At 44.0% G+C, this 27,713-nt stretch overlaps 1 protein-coding gene across 3 annotated transcripts in view; it reads right to left on the reverse strand.

Annotated features, from left to right (window-relative positions):
• Positions 1-27,713, reverse strand: part of LOC119659532 (zwei Ig domain protein zig-8-like) — a 294,573-nt gene that overhangs the window by 183,923 nt on the left and 82,937 nt on the right. For 2 of the 3 annotated variants that reach the window (XM_038067671.1, XM_038067673.1), the window contains exon 2: positions 22,404-22,463. The exons of the other annotated variant lie outside the window; for it this stretch is intronic. The gene's annotated coding sequence lies outside the window, so the exon portion shown is untranslated. The remainder of the gene's footprint in view (positions 1-22,403; positions 22,464-27,713) is intronic. 3 annotated transcript variants of the gene reach the window in all.

A 27,713-nucleotide genomic window follows, 5' to 3' on the forward strand; every position in this document is an offset into this window, starting at 1 on the left:
GATTGCTCTGGTGCTGTAGGAATGCGATAGGTAAGACCTGGGGACTTTCACCTAAACGGATATATTGGATGTATACATCCATAATAAAACCCATTTTGATGTATGCATGCATCGCCGAAGGGAGCAAGATACTTTATTGTGATATTGAAGCAGGCAAGATCAGACCGTACATCCCTTGTACATTTAGGCGTAACATTTTTAACCAGTTTCACAGACTCTCACACCCAAGCGGACGCGAAATAAGCAATTGACTCCGTCAGAAATACGTATGGCCTGCTATGAACAAAAACATTGCAAGATGGTCAAGAACTTACATAGCATGCCAAGCGTCTAAGGTCCGCAAACACGTTAGAAACACCCCTCAGCAGCTCTTAACACCTGACACACGCTTTCAACATATTCATTTTGCCATTGTGGGACCACTCCTTTCTTGCCATGAATTTATATACGCGCTCATCATCATTGATCATTTCACACGTTGTCACAATAACAAGCATTGGACAGAGGCGCCCCACACGGTACTACTTGGCTTTCGCACGACAATCAGAGCATAATAAAGCAACTGGGGGAGCGCTTGGCATCTCTCGAAGGGAGAATGCCGATTGCAACGTCGGAGCAGCAGTAACGGCAACATCAACGTCAACAACAACGGGAACATCAACAGGAACAACAACGTGACCAACAACGAGAACAACAACAACAGCGCGAACAACAAAAGGAACAAAAACAACAACGTGTACAACAACAGGGGCAACAACAAGACCAGCATCACCAAGATGGAGGAGAGATGTGCCTCGAAGTGGTCATCGAAGAAAAGGAAAGCGACGAATTCAACTTCGTCCAGTGGAGGAAGAAGAAAACTAAAGATAAGGTTAGTGTTAATAGAGTAAATGCCCCTCCGGCAAACCTTCAGGCACCCCCCCCCCCAACTACCTGCTCAAAAAGGGCTAAAATTCTATTGGGTACAAAATCAATGTACCTCAATTCTTGAGGATTCTCAAAGAGAAAGGGTTGAAAGCAACCCTAAAGAATACGAAGGCCGTTATGATCCCCATTTTCGCACATAGCGCGATCATGCGGCGATCTTCAACCTGATCAAAAAAAGAGGCTACATGCCATGACTAGTACCCCACCAGTTTTTTGGACTCAGTCCTTAGTAATCCGTGGTTTCCACAGACAGACAGGCCCGGCCGACGCACTTCAAGGTGAAAAGCGTGTCGAATTTGGTCATGCGAGCCAACAAGCTTCTGCATAGCCAGAACACGACGCTTCCGTTGAAGTCGCAATCGGGGCTGTTCATGGCTATCTTCGAGCCCTCTCAAGAGCTCAAGGAAGCATTTAAGGTGGAGTATACACTTCACCAAAAAATTTCGTTTGAGAAAGTCAAACCTATCCAAGCAGCGCAGTGTTACAACTGCCAAAACTTCGCGCACATCGCCCTCAATTGCTCCTTCGTCCACAGGTGCGTGAGATGCACGAAAACTCATGTGCAAGGGGAATGCCCAAGTCCCACGAAGGACACACCGACTTTCTGGAATTGCGGCCAGACCAGATATCCCGCTAAATACCGCGGATGCCCGTTATACAAGGACATGGTTGCCAGAAAGGAAGCTGGAAGGCAAAAAAAATGCTGAGGCCTTGAGAGCCAAACAGGCGGTGACTCTGATGTCACAAAGCTTAGCCCAAAAAGGCATATCTTACGATCAAGCAGCCAGGAATACTCTTCCTAGCGCTTCAGCACCCAAAAAATTCGCAAAACATATCCCTTACCCAAACAACTAGGAATAATATTCCTAGATCTGCAGCCCCTCAAGTTCCTCAAGGCAACAAGTTGGCTTTCAGAAACTTGGTCGAAACGCTCGCTTCGGCCCAAACCAATGAATAGCGATAATTCGCTGCTATCTAACTTTTAATGTCATGTCACATTTAACTCCGCATCCTTGGTCTCACACGCCCAACGTGCACCCGATCTTGCCGGATACACCCACAAGACCTGGACTTTCATGTCCATACTTGACTATTTTCTAATGTCCGCAGAAACTACACTCATACTTTAACGTGCAAAACCTTACCAACAATGTCCGATCATTTTGCAGTTGAGTTTAAGCTTTCCCTGAATTAGCCCCACAGCTAAACCTGAAAAAAAACCACTGCCTCGCAAAATCTAACGGACAAGGAAATCAATGAGGCCATCTTCGCTACTGGTATCATCAATTCTGCTACACTCTTAAACATAAAGCTCTTCAAAGTCGATGAGATTCAGTTTAATAAACTGACGCACGAGATAATAAAACATCTGAAAGTCTGGCAGATCTGGCGCAGAAATCTCAAGCGAACCTTCCATAAAAATGGCAACAGAATTAACACCGAATATAAAGTATTAATTTCCCGGATTAACTGCCTTAGCACATTAGCCCGTCAAATGGTGGAGGAATCCCGTAACAAGGAACTCATGCGCAAGCTACCAGATGTGAAGTCCGGATCTAATATATTTGAACACTTAAATAGGCTGACAGGCCGTAACAGATCTAAAAACTTCGTTCTCACTAAGAACAACGGAAACATCTGCAGGGACGCTTGGAAAACCCAACTACTCGCGAAGTCTTTACTAAACCAACTAAACTCGCCTTCGCGTAGAAACAACCAGACAGTCAGTTCGATTGTAGACTCGACAATCCAAGACTTTCTTCATTCACTCAAATTAACTACCTTCTCCACCTCTTACCCATCCTGGAAACCAACTGACCCAAAAACCTTTTTAAGCTTATCACAGCTCGCAGCCATCGCGAAAAGCCTTAACTGCAAAAAATTAACCGGACCAGATGACATACCAAATATTGTCATCAAAGTCCTCCCCAGGGTATCAATGGAGTTTCTTCTTGCAGTCTTGAACAACTGCATCAATAATGGTTATTTTCCCACTGGTGGGAATGGCTCTCACGAACCACAAAACTTCAGGCCCGTCTCTCCCCTTTCCAACTAGGACAAGCTTTTCGAGAAAGCATGGACAGTGGGATTAGTCTAACATTCCGAACCACCAATTTGGGTTCCGGGTAAAGCACGGACTCATTTTCAAACTAATCAGCCTTGAATTGCCTATCCCGGTGATCAGACTTATAATAAGTTTCTTCAAAGATAGGCATTTTTACGTCAGCGTGAGAAATGACTGTTCCGATCTCCTACCGGTCACTTCCGAAGTACCGCAGGGATCCATTTCAGGACCTACACTCTATAACATTTTCACGGCCGACGCTCCAATCCTAGAGAGCCGCACAGAACTATTACAGTTTGCTGACGGCACGCTCATCTTCTCGTCGAGCCTCCGATCCGGAAAGGCAACTAATGCTATTGAGAAATATTTATCAGATCTCTGCATGTACTACCAGACCTGGGGGATAAAGATCAACGAGGCCAAAACACAGGTCATCACTCTTCGGAGAAGATCCAGATACTTGGGATCTAGATCTATCCACAGAGAAGCTAAACGCTTAAAAATACGCATCGGGAATACCGTAGTGAACAGTTCACGAAAAATGAACTACTTGGAAATGCTATTTCATAAACACCTAAGATTCGATTCCTACCTCAAGCTTGCTCTGAGCAAACCATGCGGTGCACTAAGAAATATCTACTCTTTTCTTCGTAAAAGAGTAGGACTTTGCACTAAATCTAAACTGACTTTATTTAAAGTCTTCGTAAGACCTGTCCTTTGTTACGGAGCCCCTTCATGGATCACTTGCTCGACCAAAGCTATGAAGAAATTTGAGTGCTTTGAGCGCAGAATTTTGAGACACTGCACCGGCCTGCCGTACAATTGGAAAACCAAGAAGTGCGGCCGCAATGCCAAAGTGTACAGGTGAGCAAAAGTTAAAACTCTTCGAGAGTTCACTCTCACCCCAATCCACTCATGGGGCAACTTTATTTGGAGGGAACTCCACCCCATTGGACACATTCTTAAGACCTTGCTAAATTGTGAGCACAGAATTAAAACCCGCCATTGTTTTCTCTTTCAACACTCCTTGCCTGATAGGGGTGCATAGAGGTTAAGCGCAGAATTCTAAGCCCTTTTGCAAATATTAGATATAAGCATTGGATTTAAGTATCATGATTAGATTAAATTGGAATAAGTTAGAATAAGTAAGTAGATAAGCCTTCTCGCGCTTTAGGTGCTGGCGCAGTTTTTTAAGGTTTTGTGTAAAACACAAATCGATTACGTGACCGACCGTACGTGACCATACCATCGAAGACGCCTATCCAGTAGTTTTTCTACGATCGATGCAACCCCATATCGATCGCGGATATCCACCTTTCGGATGTGATCGAAGTCCAACGCAACATCTTCGCCTTCATTACCGTGTGGCGCGGCAGGATCTGCAGCATTCGAAATTTATTTCGAATGGATGCGGACGGATAGATGGCGCGGAACTCTCCACTCACTCATTTTGGAACGCACCAGGGGAGTGGAGAATTAGCGGTGGAAAAATGCCGTTGGTTGGGACAGTAAGGACCGCATGGAAATAAGCCGGTCTCTTTTGTTTCCAACCGCGGCGGCGTTCGCACAAATGTGCAAAGCGGATTAACAACGCTCCCGCAAGGTCTAACTCTGCTCCATCGGCCTGATCAGCAGCCATAGAAAGTGATCAGGTACTGTACGCGCATCTTGTGAAAAAGTTTTTAAAGATCAAGTTGAATAAAGTTAAATTTTCGTGTTTTAAATATATGAATTTGATTTATTACTAAAACCGCAAGACGCCGTTCATTGTCTTTTATGGTCGGCCAAAACTCCGGACCATCGAGAGCGACAAGACGGACAACAATGGGGTAAATTTTAGATTTGAGACGTTTGTTGATATGTTGATCACAAAAAAACAACACTTGTGGAACACCACTTCATTCAGGTTGTGTCAATGCGTGAAGCAATTTCATTATGCAGCTCTCCATTGGCTGATTGCATTGATCCGAGATATTTAAATCGCTATATTTAAATCGAACTGCATTATGCTCCTCACATAGGGAAACACAAAACCTTTTATACCTGAAGCGTCATGCTTCCGGTTTCCCGATTTGTTATTTATTTCCAGAAGGGAAGACAATAATGAATTAGTGAAAAGCGCTGCAGGGACTGAACAGGACTATTCTGTTTATGTGGTTCTTTCACTGTGATCCTTGAGAGCAAAGGCTGTATTGTATGTATATCAGGTAGACGTCAATTTTTCTCCATATGCAGACCTTGTATTGAGCTAGATTGTAGTATAGGATCTGCGGGATCCTAAGTCCACATCCACGTGATGGTGGACCGGACTAAATGAGGAGCAACTTACTCCCATGTTTTTTAGTCTAGTTTGGAGCGTAGCACCCCAAGCATTAAAAATCGAAAAAATCAAAAATTAACTGACGGTTTCGTCTAGGGCAGAGGCAACTCATCAGACGCTGCCTCACCTCTGCCCTGGGAGCAGCGTGACCGAAAGTTCCAACAGGTGGAAAGACGCTCCCTTTTATCATCGCAGATCCTAAACAATAACCTAGCTTTAGCGTTAGTCTAGCTTAGACTACAACGACTGGCGTTTTAAGTCCAATTTAATTCGCAACCTTGTCGTGTTTTTGCGATGATAAAAGGGAGCGTCTTTCCACCTGTTGGCACTTTCGGTCACGCTGCTCCCAGGGCAGAGGTGAGGCAGCGTCTGATGAGTTGCCTCTGCCCTGGACGAAACCGTCAGTCAATTTTTGATTTCTTCTTGTATTGAGCTTTGTAGATAATCTACAAAGTTGAAATCTATGGGTGATACCACGACCGACCCGTTGTGAATCAAATACGGCCTCATAGGCTGTGGTGGACCGGTCACCTAACCCGCGTAATCAATTTCCAAATCAAGAAATGGATAAGATGACGAACATGGTACTTTGTAGATTACAAATCAAGAAAGTGCGACAGTTCCTTTCATAATGTGTAGATTTCGATAAGGACAATGAGTAAGTGGCTCTAGGAACACCGTAAGTGAAATCTAAATTTAGACAATCCTGGCACGAGAAGAAATACGAAGCCAAGCACTGATACTATTTGGGCATGGAAGTGACACTGTATTCTTCCTTTCCAACAACAAAAATATCTTTCAAATTCGAACAGTTCCATGAAAATTTACGCAATATTGATGTGGTATTTTCGGGCAGAATGATAGTTACCGTGGAATGCGTATTAGCTAAATTATGAATTTCAGTATCTCACGGATCCCTAAATATATGACTCCACTGAGGAAGCTCGGTATATAGCCCATAAAATTACTCCCTTTTCATAAACCTCAGCCAATTTCTGGTACATTATGTAGCGTTAATCCATTTAGGATAGTACGTATACAATAACGTCGCTAGAGGGTTGAAAGTATGACAATGACGTGCCATCAAAGAGTCCTTGTATGAAACCGATGTAAAGTGTTTTTTTGACATCTCACAACCCGGTTTTGAGTGTACTGGGCTGGTTTTATATTTAGCAACTCAATGTTGTTACAGCAAAACGAATTTAAGTAGATAGCTGAACGCTACAAGCGGAACCCCTCCTCCAGCTACAGATTTTCTACGAAGTTTGTAAGATTTCAGACTGAACGCGATGAAAGTCTGAACACAACAAAAACAAAGAATGTTCTGTGGATATACACCTGTTGTCCCGACTCGTTCAAAGGCTGAATTTATTTGCATAATTTGTCATTTGTTCTACAAAACCTATTACATCCCTTATTTTCTCGACTTGCTTCTTGCGGCGTTGGCTTTAATCGAAATTCTTTTGATTTCTTTTCTAGCGATAAAAACGTAAATAAATAATGTTTCTAATTCTTCCACGTCAGTGTACATTCCCTACGTGCTTGACTGGTGCTCGCTTCCCAACCTTATCATGGGCTAAGTAATAAAAGTCGGTGTCCTGCCTGCCTCCCTGAAGCGCTAAGCTTCACAAATCGATGTCACCGACCCCCTTTCCGACCACTTGTCTTTCCGATGTCAACTGCCTGGCGGCACAACGCAATGGGAAATTTCCCGGAATTTTTATTACTGTTGTCAGAATCCATTGGAATTCCCTGGCAGTGCAATAGCAATCATTTCATCGATTTTAATTGACTTCGACGCATACTTCAGCTCCTTCCCAAGGTAAATTGATAAATTGCCTGTTGGGCATTGACAGCATGAAAGCAACAACATAGATGAGAGCTCCTCGAATCGATTCTAGGATATAAGTATGTGTACATATGTGATCTAATATGTGCTGGAAATCCGGTACTGCGCTCGATATAAGTCTGTCAAATAAGAGCGTGGTCATGTTAATTTATAAAAAAAATTATTTGCGGGGTTTAGGATCGTTGTCCTCCTGCAGAATCCAATCTTCATTTCTTGTGATGAACCATCGTTTGGCAGATGGCAGTAAAGCCTTTTTGTAGATTTTTATCATTATTTCGGCATTTAGGTCGCCAGTAAAGAGGTGCAAAGTGCCGAATCGCTGCTTTGAGAAGCAGCCCCAAAGATGCACCTTTATTCCGTGTTTTACGGTCCGCTGAACAAGCCTATTGGCGGAAGTTGACCAGGCTCGCGTGTGGACAGAACGTGCCCATATAGAACATTCATCAGTAAAAATGACATTTTCAAAATCTGTATCAATATTCTCATGCGCCCAAGCGAGTCGCTTTGTCATATGTTTTTCAGTCAACAGAGGCTTCGTCATTGTGTTGCGCCATTTCAGATTATGAGATGGGTTCGGATAGTTTCGTAGGATAGAGAGGAGAAGGTCTAAATTTGGCCCCTCCTGGTATTTTGGCCCCCTACGATTCTACGCGACACAAAACAGCCACAGATAAAAACGCCACTGTGCAACAACCACAATCTTAACAGCTGTTTTTTTATGTATCCATATGTCATTTAAATGACAAATGGTAGAGACAAATTCTAGTTTCTGTTCTTTGTGTTCTTCTAACTTTCTTCCAAGAAGATATTTGTTGTCGGTATTCCTGTAAATGTGGCATGTTTAAATGGTGTTTTGTGCTAAAAAGTTTTTACAGGTTCAGCAGTATTACATATCAAGGTAATGCTGAAGCACGGCTTACTTTTAGTTTTATTTTTTGCTTTTTTTTCTGTGATTGCATAAGTCTAATATGGCCCCCCGTTCTGTTTCGATTATGGCCTCCGGGGGCCATAATCGATGTTTGAAACACAAAAGTATTAAAGATTGCTGTATTGTTTCCTATAGATGCCCCGGAACAGCATTATGTTAACCGTAGCCAAAAAGAGGAAAACATGGGACCCGGAACAAATGAAAAAAGCTATAGATGCAGTCAGGAGTAAGACGATGGGTTACAAAAAAGCCGTAAAAATGTTTGGCGTACCGAGGACTATATTAAGAAGGTTGGTGCACGATCTAGGAGAGTCTGAAAAAATTGTTGAAAAACCGCTAGGCAGGAAAACTGTACTTCCACCTAATATAGAAAAGAAACTCGTGGAGTATATTCTTCTAATGGAAGCGAAATACTATGGTCTAACACGAATAGATGTTCGGCGAATAGCCTATCAGTTAGCTTTGAAAAATAACATACCCAACAATTTTACAAAGGAAATAGCAGGGCGTTCGTGGTTAGACCTTTTTCTACGAAGACACAAACACGAACTTTCTTTAAGGAAACCATTAGGAACATCTTTTGCCCGTGTTCAAGGCTTTAACCGTGAGGCAGTAAAGGAATTTTTTGAGATTTTGAAGGCGGAAATGGAAAAAATTCGATACCCTCCTGATCGCATTTTCAACGTTGACGAGGCCGGGCTGACAATCGTTCAATCTAAAGTTCCTCAAATCATTGGGAAGAAAGGCAAAAAACAAATAGGTCCTTTAACTGCTGCGGAACGAGGATCATTGATGACCGTGGTTTGCTGTATGAATGTTTCCGGATTTTTTATACCACCCATGATGATTTTCCCCAGAAAAAATTATTCCGATATACTTATGAAAGGAGCTCCGCATGGTGCTATCGGCAAAGTCCACCCATCCGGCTGGATTCAAACGAATTTATTCACCGATTGGTTTCGTCATTTTCTTTCTAAAACAAATCCAACTAAGGAGTCGCCTGTACTGTTAATACTCGACGGGCATTACAGCCACACTCGTAACATTGAACTTCTGGAGTTAGCTCATGAGAACTATGTAACAATAGTTACTCTTCCACCTCACACCACGCATAAATTGCAGCCCCTGGATAAAACCTTTAAGGGGGCACTAAAAACCTATTATAGTGAAGAAATCCGAAATTTCTTGTTGCATTCCGATCGGTTGCTTAAACCCTACGATATCGCCGAATTGTTTGGTCGAGCCTATCTACGAAGCTCAACAGGAGAAATCGCTGCAAATAGATTTCGCGTCACCGGAATCTACCCCTTTAATCCGCAGATTTTTTCTGACGCAGATTTTTTAGCAGAAGCTCAAGTTTATAACGATGAAAACGCTTCCGAAAACCGCCCAGGGAGCAACACACAGGAAAATTTGACTGCATCGCAAAGAGATGAGTTGTTGCATCATCAGTTAAACATCATAGTTTCACCAGAAATTATTCAACCAATACCAAAACCTAAAAATAAAACTTCGAATCGAGTGCGAAAACGTACCACACCAAAAGTACTCACTTCTTTTGCATATAGAACACACCTGGCAGGTACATCAAGTGCTTCAGATGGAAATCAGAATCCTGACAATATCCAAAGTCGTAGCCGTGGAGAATAAAATAAGGGGGGGCCACATTTAGACCTTCTCCTCTATCTAAACCTTTTGCCATTAGTTTTGCTTGTCCTTGCCGCAGTGTTAAAGCAGGATTCCGCGAAAACAGATTCACTATTCTTTTTTCATCTTTTTTGTTCACAATTCCTATCGAGCCACGTTCTGGTAAATCATCGACATTTTTAGTCACTTTATATCGTTGTATCCACTTCTGTACAAATGCCTTCGACTTTCTCATATATTTACCAGCCGCTGATTGCGACATTTTGGGACCTTTCGGGCGGATGCAAAGGTACACAGCCTCGTAGGGCGACGCGTACTTAGCACTCATGGCATTTAACGTGACTCTCTTTCAAAAGATCAATGACAACTGAAGCTTTGTTGCCAATGCATCAAGGACAAAGCTTCCCTCTATCAGCTAGCGAAGGAATTAGAGCGAAATCTTCCATTACCTGTCAGTGAAGTCGACCACGCTCTTACTTGACAGACTGTACGTCTATACATGAATGTACGTATGTTTCCAAATAAAAGTAATTTTGCATTCCGAAGGATGGTAACCGCCTCTTGCAATGCATCGTTGCGGTATCCTGTCACGAGTGGACTGGAAAGGATGGGCTTCTATTAACACAATTCACACGAAGCTTTTTCAATATGAAACCTGGAATGAATCCTCTTAGGAGCTCAGAAGTTACAGAACTTCACAGTGGCAGGAATTTTCAAGGACATTGAGAAGTAGCAATGCTCGGAGCGGAGCACTAATTAGAAAGGCATTAGGTTCCCGGCTGCACCTTGAAACTTTCTTTTTGTTTTAAGCACCAGCAAAGTTGTGGCTTCAATGTTCTATTGATAAGTGCCCAGATGCATTATTGACAATGAAGGAGAGAATAAACTGGCAAATTTACGGAGCATTTTTTCAATATATTCGATGGAAACACGAACAGGAAATTGGTCGACATCCCTTCATCGAAAATAGACATTGCAAATCCTGTAGCCAAGAGAGGAGCGACACAGCCAGAAGTTTTCCAGGATGCCAAGGTGAAATTGAATCAATTCACATCGGGAAAGAGGAAACGGGAAACATCTTGCAGATACTCTATTCCTTTGATTGCATTTATTATGTGTTTCCGTCATTTTTAAGTTGTGAGGGAATCTTTGATCTTTGAATGCTTTCTGAAAGTCGGGGTGGCAAAAAGCCCTGCAGTTGAAATACATGTGCATGTAGAAGGTACTCGTGTCAACAATCAAATAAAAAGACTTTGTTTATGCTAAATTAACACTTGTCTTGTATCCTGCAACATTCAGATACACACAACCAATTAAAAATTTGCAGTAACTGCAATTGACTCCCTGTGTTAGAAAATGACACAGTGAAAACTCTCATGGGCGGACACCGGTCGTCGCGCAATTTTTGTCCGCTAAAGAGGACACCCCTTTACTTGTTTGCAACGATGGGTCACGCATTCGCTGAGAAATGCTTTGATTGGTCAAAAGATGCAAAAAAATGACTCCGTGGTTGATTCGCGGTAAAGGGAGTGGATTTTAACTGGCGCGATATCAACAAATTGCAAATGGGAAAAATATCTAACTATGAATAAAAACAACCCTTCTTTTGGAAAGGTTCCTGTGAGCCGCAAAAGATATGACGGAGTTGATGATATTCACCATGAAAACAAGGGTACCCGAATTTCACCTATCGCGGTGAAATGAATAAAGATTGGTTCTTACCTCCAATGTAAAGTAATCCTGGCTCCGAAGTTAAATTAGAGAACTGAGGGTTTAGAAGACCCACATAGCATTCTATGCCTGTGAGAGGACCTTTGCATATGGGCTCTTCGGCCAAAGAAGCTTCCTTGGATGTCCACATCTATGGTACATCCCATCTTAATGTACGGTTCTATTATCTGGTGTAGGCGCTGCGCAAAAAAATGCAATAGAACGAAATTTAGTAGGATTCAAAAAACAGCGTGTGCAGGCGCTACCGGGGTTTCGCAATCCTGTCCGGCAGATGCTCTCAAGGTACTTGTGCAGATCCCTACATAAAATAAGCTGTAGTGTGCTGTGCTGCCACACCATGTGCATTCGGATGTTGAACAACGAAGTTCTATGGGCATAGTATCATCTCACACGATGTATCTCGAGAACTGGGGGCATTCTCCATAGACAAGGCCACACACAAGCCGAGCTTGACGAGAAATATTGTTGTGACTTTCCAATCAGGGCAGGGTATCAGACCAGCGGTATGTTGCAAGGCTATGACACATTATTCTTCATGGATCAAAAATGGTATGTGGATTCATTGCGGGAGCTGTATCAGATTCAAACAGTGTAGCCGAGTCAGGATTCGCCAGTGTGTTGTGAATTGTACTGGCAATACTGAAAGTCTGCAACATTTTCTTGGCTAATGAGACAGTGCAGAAACATGCTGAACAGTCTGGGCGGAACGATCTTTGTCGCCCTCCTTTGTGTTCCCGGTCATAGGAACATAGAGGAGAATGAACGGGCTGGCCAAGCGGGGCTCTGCTCTTTACAGTCTTTCGGTGTGCATAGTCGGCGTCCCGCTGGAGACTGTAAAACGTGGGATATATTTGCACTACTTAGCAGACACGCGCAAGTCAAGGAGGACCTCAGGCACTTCCTTTGCGATTGCCCAGCTCTGGTTAGATCCAGGCTGCGGACACTAGGTAATCCATTTTTTAAGGACCTCAGAGAGATCTCTAGCTGCAGGACGAGAGAGCTGTTTTTCTTGGTGAGTACTACGGTGGACTCTTCCCCCTTCCTTTTAACACAGCAGCCAGGGTCTTAGGAATTTCTCGCATTAAAACGGCGCATCACAGTTCTCCTTTTTTTTTTTGGAGAGTTTGGTGGTTGGAGGTTCTTAACTCCTTAACTAAGAAATCTTGAAATACAGAATTGGTTATGATGTCCTGAAATTTTCGGTGTGTTTTACAACTACAATGGGAGGAATTTTGCAATCTACTTGGGTTGGTTGGGGCTGGGGTCGACAGGGTTATGGTGCCCGACGGAGTTGCTGGCACTGCTGTGGCTGCTGATAACGCTGTTGCGTCAATACCCCTAAAGTCGTCCAAGCAGCAAGTCACTTGCAGTTCCCGAGCGAGCTTTGTCAGCTGTCTTTGCTATCTACACTCTATTTTTTTCTTTATTTAACCACTTCACTTGATTTTATGCTAATATATATGGTCCCGATATCCCGAAGAGATCGATATCGGCTTAATGGTCGTGTTTTTCTTCTCTTGAAAGAATTGTGCTCACCGATCGTTAGATTACTTACTCCCCATGAGGAGGAATAATACAATTTTGCGAAAAAATTCTGTTGATGAAGGTCACCTTTGCAAGCAAATGAATACACTATCTAAAGATATGACAAAATTTTTATTTCATTTTTTACCAGGCAAAATTCAAACTACAGAGAATAGTTTTAATTTTTCAAATGCTCGAAGGCAATGTATTCGTTTTTACAAAAACATTTGTTTTCAAAGCAGCCTGATTTGACAGCACCTCTACTGCTTCCTCGGGCTGTTCAGTATCTTTTCATCTAAGCAGATTTCGCTACTGGAACAGCCGATCTCAAGCTCTGAAAGTGTTGATGGGGACTCGGTGGCTAATTCCTTATCGAATTAGAGGAACTCTGTTGCGTCATAATAGCCCTCCCTAAGTGTTTCGGCCAACTGAAAAATAGAAGACAACGTAAGGACAAACCATCCTAAGGCTTTAATTCTTCTGATTGGGAATCATTTTCGTCAAATCTAACTTTTCTAAAGCAGTTTATGACTGTTACTGGCTGCACCTTTATCCTGAACTTTGAAATTTTTGATAACGCCCTGATCTAACGGCGGACAAGCTAATGTCGTGCTGTTCGGAAGTGAAGTCCTCGGTGTTTAACGTAGGTACCTGTCTTGAGACTTAATCCTACGGCCCTCTTCAGGCGCGGATTGATTTTGTGACCACAATCAGAGCCCCGCTGCGACAAGCAACAACGGTACCAGTCTATACCAAGTGCATAGCTTAGCATTCATGCTGGTGTATGCAAGAATTACCTAAATCTCTACCGAACTATGGAGTACGGCACCCGTGTTGATACGCAACACCACGTCGAGGCCCGAAGGTCACTTCTCGCTTGAGCACAACCACAACCACCATGAAATTCCCACAAGGGGGCCAACCGCAACCAACCGAGCTGTACTCAGATACGACAGGAATTCTCCCGAAGTATAAGAGTCCAGGGGCTACCTCGGTTCCCATGATACCAGTATACCCCTGGTAAGGTTTCGTGACCGAAGCCACTTCAATTGAGTCCCCGTGCAGAATCGGGTCTGATCGCCCTTGCTAGGCCTTGGAGCATTCGCCTACTGCATCACGGCCGGCAAGCCAATGCGATACAGCGGTTCCCAGTGCCACCACGTGGAGGTTCTCCTCGGCCACTTGGTTTTGGTTCAGACGACAGGGTTGCCGTCCCGTCTTCCTCCCCGCCACCTCAGAGCACCCGTGTTGTTCGGAAGAAAAATAACTTTTATATTTTGTAGCGCAAGTCTTGAGGACGCGAAGTTGCATTGTCTAGGAAAAACAAAATTTTCCTTTTTTGCTGCCTAATTTTTCGGTCGAATTCCATTAGCCACTGAGTCATCAACTAGCGTGTCATCTACACCTTTTTATTAAAATACCAAATTATGGGCTACCGCTTGATGTCCATGGAGGTCCCAATCACGAGTGGTTTTTCTTTTTCTCCTGCTAAATTAGCGCAGAGTAAAATTATTAACCTTTCTTTGGACAATTTTCCACCGTGACACTTATCTGATGTGAGAGCAAGAGTTTTATTGGGCAATGCTCCTGTTTCGTCGGGATTATAAATGTCCTGGGGTCTATAACTAATTAGAAGTTCAACGTTTTCTAGATTAACAGCAGAGGCTTCACCAGACACACATCGAAATGCTATGTTGTGTCTACTGCGAAATCTTTGTAGCCAACCGATAGATGCACTTAGCTCCTTGGCTTTCTCCTGAACACTTGGTCCCGACAATGGAGTGTTTTGTTTTCGAACCTTGCAAAACCAGCCATAAACCATGGCATCAATATTTTTCTCTTGTGAACTGATAAAGTCTTCTTTACTGTTGATATTTTCCCCAGCAATTCATCTGGTCCTTAGTGCCCCTTTGTTACGCACAATAAGGGAAGCCTGCATCTTTCCTTCAAATCTGGTTGAGACAAGTCAAATTAATTTGTCAATATTGAAACTTCTTAGGATATAGGGGATCCTAAGCCCACATTCACATGATGTTAGACCGGACCAAATGGGGAGTAACTTTCTCTCACGTTTTTTGGTCCACGGATCCCTAGTTTAGCATTCAAAAACCAAAAAACTAAAAAAGCACTAACGGTTTCGTCCAGGCCAGAGGCAACCCTTCAGACGCTGCCTCATTTTTGCCTTGGGAGCCCTGTTACCACTTTCGGCCGCGCTGCTCCCAGGGCAGAGGTGAGGCAGCGTCTGAAGAGTTGACTCTGCCCTGGACGAAACCTTTAGTACTTTTTGGTTTTTTTGGAATATTGAAACTGTTTTAGGTTATTTGCCTATAGTTTTACATTTTAGCCAGCGCACGCACTGATGTATGTTCATTTTCATATACGTTGAGAATATTTATTTTCTCTTTTAAAGAAAACGCTTTTCTCTCTGGCATTATTAACTGTTTTACCTTGTAGAGTTTTCACTTCAACTTGCTGCGATTGATTGAGACAACGTTGCGCTCATAAACGGAATTAGCAAACACAAGGTTTTTTTTTCAAAAAGATTATAAAATCTACTATTCGCGTCCGGTCAAAAGGGGTGTCGTTCAAGAGAGGCAAATTGTTCTGAAATATACAAAAGAAATCATAGCCTATTAGAGGTGTCCACAAAGAGAGTTTTCACTGTATAAGTTTTTTTTACGCCGAAATAGTAGTTTCTCCTGTCCAATTACCATATTCATTAAAAAAACCAATTCGGAACGTTCATTCGTTAATTATAATGGTTTAAAAATAAAATGCTCATAAGGCGGAAAAGAAAACGCGGTAATTAGCTGACACTTTATGTGACATCACGGAGCCAGCAATTTGAATCTTATCTGCGTGAAAGCGTTTGGTTTAGTGTTTGTTATTTGTTACTTTTCAAGTAATCAATCAGTTTTAAAAAAGCTCGCAGATCGTGATGGGCAAAAGCTCGGGCTACGTCAGAATGCGAGTTGTTATCCTTTCATGGCACTTTTTTTTCCAAAATATGGTTTTTCAAAAAAAAAACAGAAAAAGCAGGTGTCTTATTGTTACAGAATAATATATTAATGAAACAAAAAGAATTTTTTGATACCAAGGACCACTTCTCTTTTTTGTTGTTCAGAAGTTACAAAACGAAATCCAATTTTGAAAAATATCAGCAGAGAACTCCTTGAACAGGCTCGTTGCCTAATTGAAGATGGATTGTCCATCCGTGGAGCTGCAGTCACAACAAGTGTTGCAGAGTTATCTCTTTGAGGTGGTTTACAAAAAAGGGTAGGATTGGAGAAACATGGCCGATTTCGGACAATTTTCAACAGAACATTGGATTAGATAACACATTCTTTTGTCTCAGCGATTTCTACAATACAGCTCTGCTACACAAAATGGTATAAAAAAATGGTATAAAAAACTCATAATGAAAGAAAGTGTGTTTCGGCGTTTGAGACGTTGGACCATCTCATTTATGGGTGCACCGTAACGCCGCTGGTGGAGTTTACAAACAGGCATAATGTTGTATGTAAGAGGATTCACCAAAACCTTGCATACAATCATGGACTCATCACGGGAATATGTCCAGTTTACTGGTATGAGCCGCAAGCAGTACTTGATAGTTCTGCTTACAGCTTACAGGTCGCTCCGCGTATATTGTTGATGTTACTATCCCCTATAATATCAGCATGGAACGGAAATACATGGAGCAGAAGGTGAACTATGAGCCAGTGGCTCGGGAAATAAAAAAAATGTCTCGAGCGGGTGGTTGTAGTTCCCATAATATTGTCAGCTATAGGTATTTTACCAAAATCCCTCACGGCATTCCTTGATGTCCTGGGATTTTCACACAGTTTGGTTCAAGTCATGCAGGAATATACCATTCTGGATACGGGCTCGATGTTGCGGGGAGTTCTCGACGGATTCTTCCATTAACCTACCACTGGCTGCCACACAATGGTATCCAATTTTATGATTTGTCCCTCAGGGATCGTAAACGATCGTTCATGGGTCGTTTACGATACGGGGAGTGGCGTCCCCGAGGTGCCCAAGCAAGTAGTTCTGGCCCCCTAGCTGGCATAATACTTGCGTCCTAGGTAGTAGCCTCGAGAAAGTTTCTCGGTGAAGAGCGAATTGCTAATGACCGATACACGCCGGGACACACTGGGAGTCCCCGGATCCGTCGACAACTCCCTGTCGACGTCGATGGGATGATGTGAGCCTAGCTCTGCCAAGGTGGTAGTTGTGGCGTGTATCAGGAGCCAGCCCCTTCGGGACCCTGGTCGGGTAGTGTGTATTGAACCGGTGTTAGTAGACCGCGTTGCCCCGAGCGAGCGCTGATCCGTCCGTGAATTCCGGGATTAGGTAAGCGTAGGTCAGGCCTCAGGGAACTGGGGTAGGGGCTGTATCCCCGAGGGTATACCCGTTCCTGACTATTGCGGCCCGCTCCCTTGCACACGATGCGCTGGTAAACAACTCAAATGGAGAATAAAAACGAACGAAACGAGGAAATAGTGGAAATGGACAGTGAGCAGGCTGCGTTTATTCGCAGCATGAAAATGCGCCGTTCGCCCCAGCGCCCAGCAAAGGACGTAACAAGGGCTGAAATACCCGACGAGACATCAGGACGCGCAGACGGAGAGAAAGACTCGGAAAGTGATGCGGCACCTGCAACACAGATAGGAACCCAGACCATACAGCACAGTGCTGTAATTGGGGAAAGAGGCACAGTGGAAACTGTCAAAACTAATAAAATGGTTTCGAATGTAAGCCAAGTGGGAGGACTGTCGATTACTCTGGCGCAAGCGGAAGAGGAAAGACTTATTAAAAAATGCATGGCAGTTGTGAAGCACATGCGATCTTCGACGTTCATTCAGAAAAACGTCGGTAAGGGGGTGAAAAACGGGCTAATGGAACTGGAAGAGCTCCTGGACAGGATTTCATACTATAGGCGAACATGGAAAGTAAGACAAAACCGCAGGAAGCAGAAACAACCGCGTTTCTCGAGGAGAACACCACGAATACCAAACGGATCGCTGACAGTCCATTGCAGAGCGAACTTGGTAAAAAACGAAAGGAGGAAGGGACATCTGAAGGAGATTTCACTCAGGCACTCTCCAGGGCTGAAAAGAAGAAGGCGAAGAGGATCAAAAAACAACAACACGTCGCGCCATCAGAAAAACCTCTGCCTAAAACTAAGGCGGACACGAAGGACGGAGTGCTAAAAGAAAAGGTAGGGAGACGAAGGAGGACTAGACCGCCAGCTTTGCTTATTAAGCCGACGGAAGGCAAGACTTTTGCGGAAGTCCTCAGCGAAATCCGTTACAAAATCAAACCCGAAGACAACGGAGCGGAGGTGTCTTCCATACGTAAAACGAAGGGTGATGGAGTCTTAGTCGAACTAGGCCCGAAGACTATAAATAAAGTCACGTTCTGTGAAGCAGCCAAGGGGCTTCTAGCAGAAAAAGCTTTGGTTTCTAGCCTGGAACCCATGTGTGCTTTAGAAATACGAGACCTTGACTGTCTCACGGAAAAGAACGAGGTAGAAGAGACCATCAAACGCGAATGCCCGGAGGTAACCAATGTCCGGATTGGTATTACCTCCCCAAACTCACGAGGCCAAAAACTCGCTGTGGTGGAAGTTGCCGAGCAATACGCGAGGAAGCTTCTAAACAGCAGGAAAATAAGAATTGGTTGGGTAGTGTGTAGGATACGAATTCGGGCCGCCCCAACCAAATGTTACAGATGTTTGGATTATGGGCATACATCTGCAAACTGTCGGGGACCTGACAGAAGGGCAACATGCCGTAAATGCGGTCAGGCAGGCCATAAAGCGAACACCTGTAATGAAAAGGAAAGCTGCGTCCTATGCAGGGACCGTGGCGCGACTGATGAGAGCGTTGCGCACACTGCGGGATCGGGGCGGTGTCCAGTTTTCAGAGCAGAATTGGAAAGAGCTGGGATACGGTCAACATGATTCGCATCCTACAAATCAATATGCACCGGAGTGCAACAGCTCACGAGTTGCTAGCGCTGCGGAGACCAAAGCTGATTTAGTACTCATCAGTGAGCAGTACCGAAACAAGGGCCCAGTTTCATGGCACCCAGACATATCAGGTACCGCTGTCATCTGGGTTCAGGACGGCACCCTCCTGGGGGTTCTTGCCCAATGCCGAGGGGACGGCTTTGTCTGGATTCAGTGTTCAGGGATAACGTTTTTTAGTGTCTATCTTACGCCGAATGAGACGATGCCGGACTTTCGTCGGAGGCTTGAGGCTTTGGAGGACGCTATCTTAAGCACGGATGGGCGGATCCTGGTCGGGGGTGACTTCAATGCTAGGGCACTTGAATGGGGCATGCCTCACACAGATTCCAGAGGGAAACGAATTCTGGAAATGGCGGCGAGAACAGGACTGGTAATTCTAAACACCGGATCCACCCCAACGTTCCGGCGCCCGGGCTGCGAAGGAAGCATTCCAAACGTAACCTTCGCATCGGAATCACTGGTGTCGCTGGTGGACGGGTGGCGAGTTCTGGAAGACTTTTCGGCAAGTGACCACCAATACATTGCTTTCGAAGTGGTGGAAACAAACTCTCGGTGTGCGCCACCCCAGCGATCTTTCTGTGAATGGAACGTCGCGAAAGTGAACACCGGGAAGTTTGTCGAAACTCTGGGAACAGGTGGGGTCACGCTGAAAGGAGCGGCAAACCTTCCATGTATTGGCGGACAATGGAAATCGCAGAGCTCCGGAAGGAATGTCACAGGCTCCACCGCTTAACACAACGACTAGGCGATCGGGAGGAGGCATGTACCATAATGATGGAGTACAAATCAGCCAAAAGGAGACTCCGCAGCGCAATAAACAAGAGCAAAGCTCGCTGCTGGCAAGATCTGATCGACGAGGTGAATGGGAATCCGTGGGGACTCGGTTACAAACTTGTAACCCGAAAAATCGGGGCTCTGCGGAAACCCTGTTCACTTAAGGCCGAGCAGATGGACCGCATTGTGAGGGCACTCTTCCCTGCACACCCCGTATGGGATGGTGACATCGGCGCGGAGAGCGCAGAGGACTGTCCACTTTTCTCTGTAAAAGAGTTGGAACAGGCAGTCCTCTCTATGAAAAACAAGAAGGCGCCAGGACCCGATGGTATTCCAGCAGAGGTGTACAAACTGGTATTCCAACACCGGCCAGACCTACTGCTCGGCGCATTCAACGCTTGCCTGAAAGAGGGCATTTTCCCTGCTCGTTGGAAAGTTGCGAGGCTTGCGCTGATCCCTAAAGGGAAAGGCGATCCCGAACTGCCGTCTTCATACCGCCCACTATATATGCTTGATACTGCTGGGAAAATGCTCGAAAAGCTCATCAGAAGTAGACTCGCTGAAGCGATACGCGCTGCCGGAGATTTGTCTCCCCGGCAGTTTGGTTTTAGGGCAGGGAGATCGACAATTGATGCTGTCATGCAGGTCGTGGACGCCGTTCGATGAGCAGAGGCACATAGCCGCCGAACTCGACGGGTGGTGCTCCTCGTAACGCTTGACGTCAGAAACGCCTTCAATTCCGTAAGATGGAAAGACATTCTAGGCACACTAGACAATACCTTCAACGTGCCGAGCTATCTCTTACGGATTTTGAGGGACTATCTGAGGAACCGCTCCCTGCTCTATGAAACACTAGAGGGTCAAAGGCGGATGGAGGTCACGTCGGGGGTAGCACAGGGATCCATCCTAGGGCCGGACCTCTGGAACGCTACCTATGACAGTCTGTTATAACTCGACATGCCAGAAGAGTTGCGCCTGGTCGGCTACGCAGATGATGTCGCAGCGCTTGTTGCTGGACGCACTGTCGAACAGGCGCAAAGCAGACTCGGCATATTGATGCGACGGGTAAGCGGATGGATGACTACTCATGGTTTCAACCTTGCACTGGAAAAAACCGAAGTAGTCATCCTGACCAGAAGGAGAATCCCGACCTTGCGTCCCATATCGTTCGGCGAGTCGATAATGGAGTCAAAATCAGCGGTAAAGTACCTCGGGTTGACTCTTGACTCAAAGATGAACTTTTCTGAGCAAATCCAAACAGCAGCGAACAGGGCTGCGGCTGGAGTTTCGGCGTTAAGTAGGCTAATGGCAAACATTGGGGGTCCTACGTCTAGTAGGCGACGTCTCCTGATGAGCTCAACGCAGTCTGCCCTGCTCTACGGCGCAGAGGTATGGGCTGGCGCTCTTAACAAGGAGGTATATCGTAGACGCCTCGCGCAAGTACAGAGACGGGGAGCTTTACGGGTGGCGTCTGCGTACCGCACTGTCTCTGAACCGGCCGTGATGGTGATCGCGGGAGTTATCCCCGTTGCCCTTCTTGCTAGGGAGCGTCAGGCGATATACAAGCGCAAGGGAGATGAGCCAAGGGAGGTGGTTGCTCGCGAAGAACGGCAACACACTCTAGATGAGTGGCAGCTCTCTTGGCAAAATGAAACTAGAGGCAGATGGACTGCGCGGCTCATCGGCAACTTAGGTGCGTGGCTGAATCGGAAGCATGGTGAGACTGACTATTTCCTTACCCAATTTTTAAGTGGGTATGGAAATGTTCAGTCTTACCTGCACAAGATTGGAAAAGCGCGTTCTCCGGATTGTGTGTTTTGCAATGGAGTTGTGGACGATGCCCACCATACTTTTTTTTCTTGTGGAAGGTGGGATGGGGTTCGTCAGCAGCTCTATTTAAACACAGGGGATCTCTCTGCAGACAACATTGTCGAAGAGATGCTGAGGACTGCTGACAGCTGGAACCATGTTGCCCATTACATTCGGGCCCTTCTCGTTGCTAAGAAGATAGAACTCGACCGGTGGAGGAGCCGGATGGCAGAGGGTTCCTTGAACTGACAGTTCCCTTCCTCCTCTCCCCTCCCGTTGGTGAAAGGAATTCCCTGATTTGAAGGCTCCGCAAGGCGGGAGAGTTCGGGGGCTGGCCTGAAGTAATGTGACAAACGGTTCCAGGCTAGTTCTCTGACGATGGGGAGGTTGGTAGTCCGACGACGTACCGAATCGGGAGTCCAATACTGTGTGCGTAAATGCATTCACCTACCCTACCAAGTTGAAAAAAAAAATTTTATGATTTGAGTAGTAAGACTGCTTTACGAGAAACGTCTTATTAGTTTTCCATTCGGGAATAAAATATTTCCGTACTCATATCTTAATTCCAATTTTCAGTAGCTCCTCTCTGATTACCTAAGATACTGCTACTAGCACCCACGAGGGTAATTTGAGAGAGTCTATCACAACCCCCACCAAATACTTATGTTTGTATCTTAACGGAGTCCTTACAAGAGTTTGTAGGTGAATATAAAGATCACAATACAAAGTGAAACAACCAAGCCCGAATGTTCGTTTTCTTGAAAATTATTAATATTATAGTATTTAGCTTACCGTGAAATCACATTATGCGATTCTTGATGAAAAAAGCGGGTAGAAATTCAACACCACCACCTGGAATGCAATGAAGAGAATATAAGTAATTGTTGTTGTCTTACAGTAGCTACAAGGATTACATAAGAGTACTATTTAACGTTGACAAACTTAGCGTAAAATTTTCTAAAATTTTGTTTAAGAATCGAGGGATTCCTAAGTCCGCCATCCACTTAATGGCAGACCGGACCAGTTGGAAGGCAACATGCTTTCACGGTTGTAGTCCACGGAACCCTCATCCTTGGGCAAGCATCCAAGTTGCAAAATTTATGACTTACGGTTTCATCCAGGGCAGAGGGAATGCAAGAGGCACCATCCTCTTTAAGTTCACCCGACTACGGGCCTACGCTAACGATATTGACATTATGAGAAGAAAGAGATGTATAGCCTACCTTCATCCAGATCGGGCAGGCGGCCCGAATTCTTGGGCTGCACATAAATGAAGGTAAGACGAAGTACATGGTGGCAACGTTAGGACCAAAAACCAACCAACCAACAACATCGAATCGCACTGATCAAACGAAAACAACCAAGATAGGAGACTACAGCTTTGAGACCGTTGAAAATTTCACCTATCTAGGGTCGAAAATCACAACCGATAACAGCTACGATGATGAAATCCGCGCACTATTGTTGGTAGCCAACAGAGCCTATTTCAGCTTACAAAAACTGTTCCGCTCAAAACGTCTCACCATAGGGTCAAAGCTGTTGCTGTACAAGACAATGATCTTGCCAGTCCTCATGTATTCCTCGGAGACTTGGGTTCTTAGTAAGAAAAATTGCGAACTCTTCGCCGCGTTCGAGAGAAGAATCCTCCGAAGAATTTTTGGCCCCTTACATGAGGATGGACGATTCCATAGCCTACATAACGACGAAATCTACGAGCGATACCCTGACCGTCAGGTTGTAGATAAAATCCGGCTCAATAGGTTACGGTGGGCGTGTCACTTAATCCGTATGGATGAGGATGATCCACCCCGGAAAGTCTATAAGGGCAATATCTATGGTAGAAAAAGGAGACGAAGCAGAACCTGCCTGAGATGGAACGATGGCGTAGGTCAGGACGCCAGACAGCTTTTAGGAATATCGAATTGGTGGACCTCACGCAAAACCGGGATGTCTGGAGTTCCTTATTAAGGCAGGCCTAGACCGGATACCGGTTGTTGCGTCGTTGATGATAATAATGAAGAAACTTCCTCCAATTTAGGCACATCACCGAGTACAACCGATGAGGACCCAACTTGTGAACTGGGTAAATGGTGAAGAAGAAGAATTTCGAAATGGGGTGTATATTAATATATGATATACGATGAAAACCTGAAGGAAGCTAGGTATCATTTATGAAAGTGCCACTATTGGCATTGCACTAGAGTGAGGTCAAATGTGTTGAGATTTGATGGTCCGATGAAGTACTTGAATCCGCTGGTACGAGGCACGTACAGGAATTAAATGCACTATTGCTCTAACGGTGGTAGGAAATAGCCTTCCGACATGTAGGCAACACTGTCGTGGAGCCTGACTCCTCCCTTTGAAAATGAGACCAATTCGAAGTTAGTATATTGAAGAAATCTGGTCCGGGATCATTTCTTCTGAAATATGCTATCTTGTTGTCAAGGACAAACTCCAGTTGGAATTTTTAATGTGGTTGGAACTTTTTATGTTGATAAAGTTTGCCTGAAATCAAAACGGAGTCTCATAGTGGCATCATACCTTTTCACACTCACCAAAAAATTCAAAACCGCAATTTCAGCGGAAAAAATCATGTCATCTGTATTTTAGACCCTAAAGGAATAATTTTGATTGAATATCTCGATAAGGGGGAGACTATCTACGGGGAAAGACGCTATGGGACCCTAAAAAAGTTGAAAACGACAGTTCAGAATTTGGAGGAGAATGAGGCATACGCTGACAATTGGAGGCTGTATGTTGCACGAGTAGGCCAGACCTCCTGAAGCTGTTTGGATAAGACGTTTTGAATCGCTCCTCGCATTCCTTTGATTAGATTTTTTCAGATTTCCCCATTTTCAACTATCTGAAAGTAGACATGGGTGGAAAAAGGTTTTTAACGAACGAAGAAGTGGGCGAAGGAGTTATCGGGAAACTTTTCCCAGGTGGTATCAAACAATTAATCCGCACCCACCACTTGTAACGAAATTAATGACAACTATGTTGAAAAATAACTTACGTACATATCCAAAAATGTAGCAAATATATTTTTTTTCCATTAAATATTTTTTTTTTAAAATGTCTTTAAAATATCTGACAAATGGACATGCCTTGTATATTTCAGGAAAAATAATTCCCAAATAAACGCTTTCTCAGAATTTCCGGATGATTTGTTTTGCCAATAAAACGAAAATATTATTCTTTATTCATAAAAAATAAACTTCAGAATTATATGTGGGAATTCATTTCCTTTAAATGGTTGCCTTGATTGTTCACCAAGAAGGCCATATGATGATTAACATTTATTAGAAATTTATCCAGCATTTCTTCTGGTATTTTATCAATAACACGCCGAGTGTTGGTTTTCAAGAATAGAATTTATTGAAGTTACTTCGCATTGCCTCTATCTGAAAGGATGATCCTACGGTGCCAAATTGCACGAACGTGACCAAATAACATCGCTATTTTGAGAAATTACGTATTTGGGGAAGCCAGTGAGTAAAACTCAGAATTTTATTGAAAGCTTATGTCAAACAAGTCCACACCTCCCTATTCAGTCCACAAAAAGTTATCCAACATCTCTGGAAATCATATTGGATTGACAGTAGCAGGCTATCACCGTCTCTACGAGTATAAAAGCAAAGACCAGTATAGTGCCGGCTTGGACTTTTTTTTAAAGTCTGCATTCCTGGTCAAATGCTTTAGGCCCCACAGAAGCAGTTCGAGGTGTTGTCTGCGATCTCTCACTAAATGCTTCCACTTCAACTGCCTTTTATGCGAGTGTAAGCTAAAGTCACTTCGCAAAATTCAATGTGTCAAACCTCTTGGTAGTGAAGGTGAACAGACATTTTCTGTTGAGGGTGCTACACGAAATCGTCCAGGCCTCCACCAGACAAGAACCGAACAAGTTTGACAAAATTTATCCTCGATTTTTTTTCGTAGTCTTTTTTGACACTGACTGATTTCCCCAGAAAATTCCTTCCAGCTGGTAGGCTGTGTGTGCCTATAGACTTGCCAAGAAAGTGTTAGCGACTTGTCGATGTTGGTGCATTAGATATACACCATCCAATAAAATGAGACCACATTGTATCACCAAGCCACGAGGAGATGCACTAACTTCAATGAGATGCGAACAGTTAGCAGATCTTAATTTGATTGAGTGATTATGTAGATTTTGAAAATAAGATGTTCTAAAGCAATAGTAAAGAGAAAGTATACCACGTTGTATGTCGAACCTTGCTTCAAATTATTTCTAACATGCCGTGTAACTCCTTGCTAGAAGCAAGACTTCTCTTCTAGAGTCAAAAAAAAGCTTCGAGTTTCCTTTATCCTTTTTCTTCTCGGACTAGAATATCATCATCATCAACGGCGCAACAACCGGTATCCGGTATAGGCCTGCCTTAATAAGGAACTCCAGACATCCCGGTTTTGCGCCGAGGTTGACCAATTCGATATCGCTAAAACTAGGGACTAGGACTAGAATATGCTCTTATAAAAGCAACGCTAATATTTGCATATTCCACTGGCATCAATATTCTCTCTCGATTCCCTCTCGAGAAAATGATATCGCCGCCAGAGTTGATGGCCATACGGACCCGTTTTATGGCATTTTCCACCACTTTTGGCAGAACTTCGGGCGACTGATTTTCCCATTCCTGGCGAATATTCTTCTTGAGGTTGACGCTTATTGACGTAAACCCAAAACTTCAAAAAACCCGATAAAAAGAAGTCTGGAACGGTTAACTTGGGCTATCTGGCCGTCGAGTGCAAATCACTAAAACGATATATTACGTAACCCGGAAGAGTTTCCTTCAAAATATCGGTTGTGGCTCGAGCCACGTGTTTTCCAATTAAAATTCATCCAATTGTACAGTTTGTTACATAAGAGCGTGGTCACTGTTAAATAATAACAACAATTGATTTTTCGAAAATTCGCAAATTTATTGATAATTTGGTCGTCAATACTCAATGCAAATACCTCAGTAGCAAGTCCAATCTCCTGCATTGTCAATTATGGCCTGGCACCGTCGGGGCATACTTTCCACTAGTTTTTCTGCATATTCTACCCGAAAAGACCTCCAAATTTCCCGAATTTGTCGAGAAAGTTTATCTAAATTACATGGCTTGCATCTGCGAAGCTGCATTTTCATCAGAGCCCACACATTTTCTATGGGATTTGCATCCGGTGACTGAGATGGCCAATCTAAAGTGACAACTCCGTTTTGCGCCTTTCACTCGCTACACGCTCGACTCCGATGTTTCGGATTGTTGTCCTCTTGAAGGATCCAGCTTTCATTTTTCTTGGTATACCATTGCTTAGCAGATGGTAACAAAGCCTTTTGATATATTTTATTCATTTTTTCGGCATTTAAATTCTCGGTAAATAAGAACAAAGTACCAAAATCTTTGTTTGAGAAGCACCCCCAAACATGGACCTTGACGGGGTGTTTAACATTCCGTTGAAGCATCCTACTGGCGGAGGTTGTCCAGGCGTGTTTGATGCTCGAAAATGCCCAGAAGGAGGATTCATCAGAAAAAATTACGTTGCTCCAATCGCGGTCCAAGTTTTCCTTCGCCCATTCCACTCGTTTTTCAACGTGTTTTGCACTCAACATTGGTTTATTGGCAAGCAAGTGCCTGCGAATCGTTCCGAAAGATATGTCAACACCTTTTGCTTTCAATTTCACAGCAGCTCCACGTATAGTCAAAATTGGATCTTTTGAGAACAATGCGAGGATCTTTTTTTCGTCTTTTTTTTGAGACTTTGCTTGCACTTCCGCGATCAGGAAAATCATCAACGTTACCGACCTTTTTGTAGCGATTTATCCACTTGCTAACGAACTGCTTCGACTTTCCCATATATTTCACAGCAGCAGTTTGCGTTAATTTGGGTCCTTTTTCATGCAAACATAGAAAAATTGCCTCAAAGCGAGAAGCGTAAACAGCACTCATTTCGAAAAACCACTCAATTGAAGACTAAATTTGACAGAGAGCTGACTTTTTACAAAAAGCAAGAAGGACTGAGGTGCCCTCTATGTCATAGAAAAAGAAACAGGACGCTCTGATTATCTTCGTGTAACAGTGACCATGCTCTTACGTAACATA

This window comes from Hermetia illucens, chromosome 6 (genome assembly GCF_905115235.1).
Source record: "Hermetia illucens chromosome 6, iHerIll2.2.curated.20191125, whole genome shotgun sequence".
Lineage (NCBI taxonomy): Eukaryota > Metazoa > Arthropoda > Insecta > Diptera > Stratiomyidae > Hermetia > Hermetia illucens.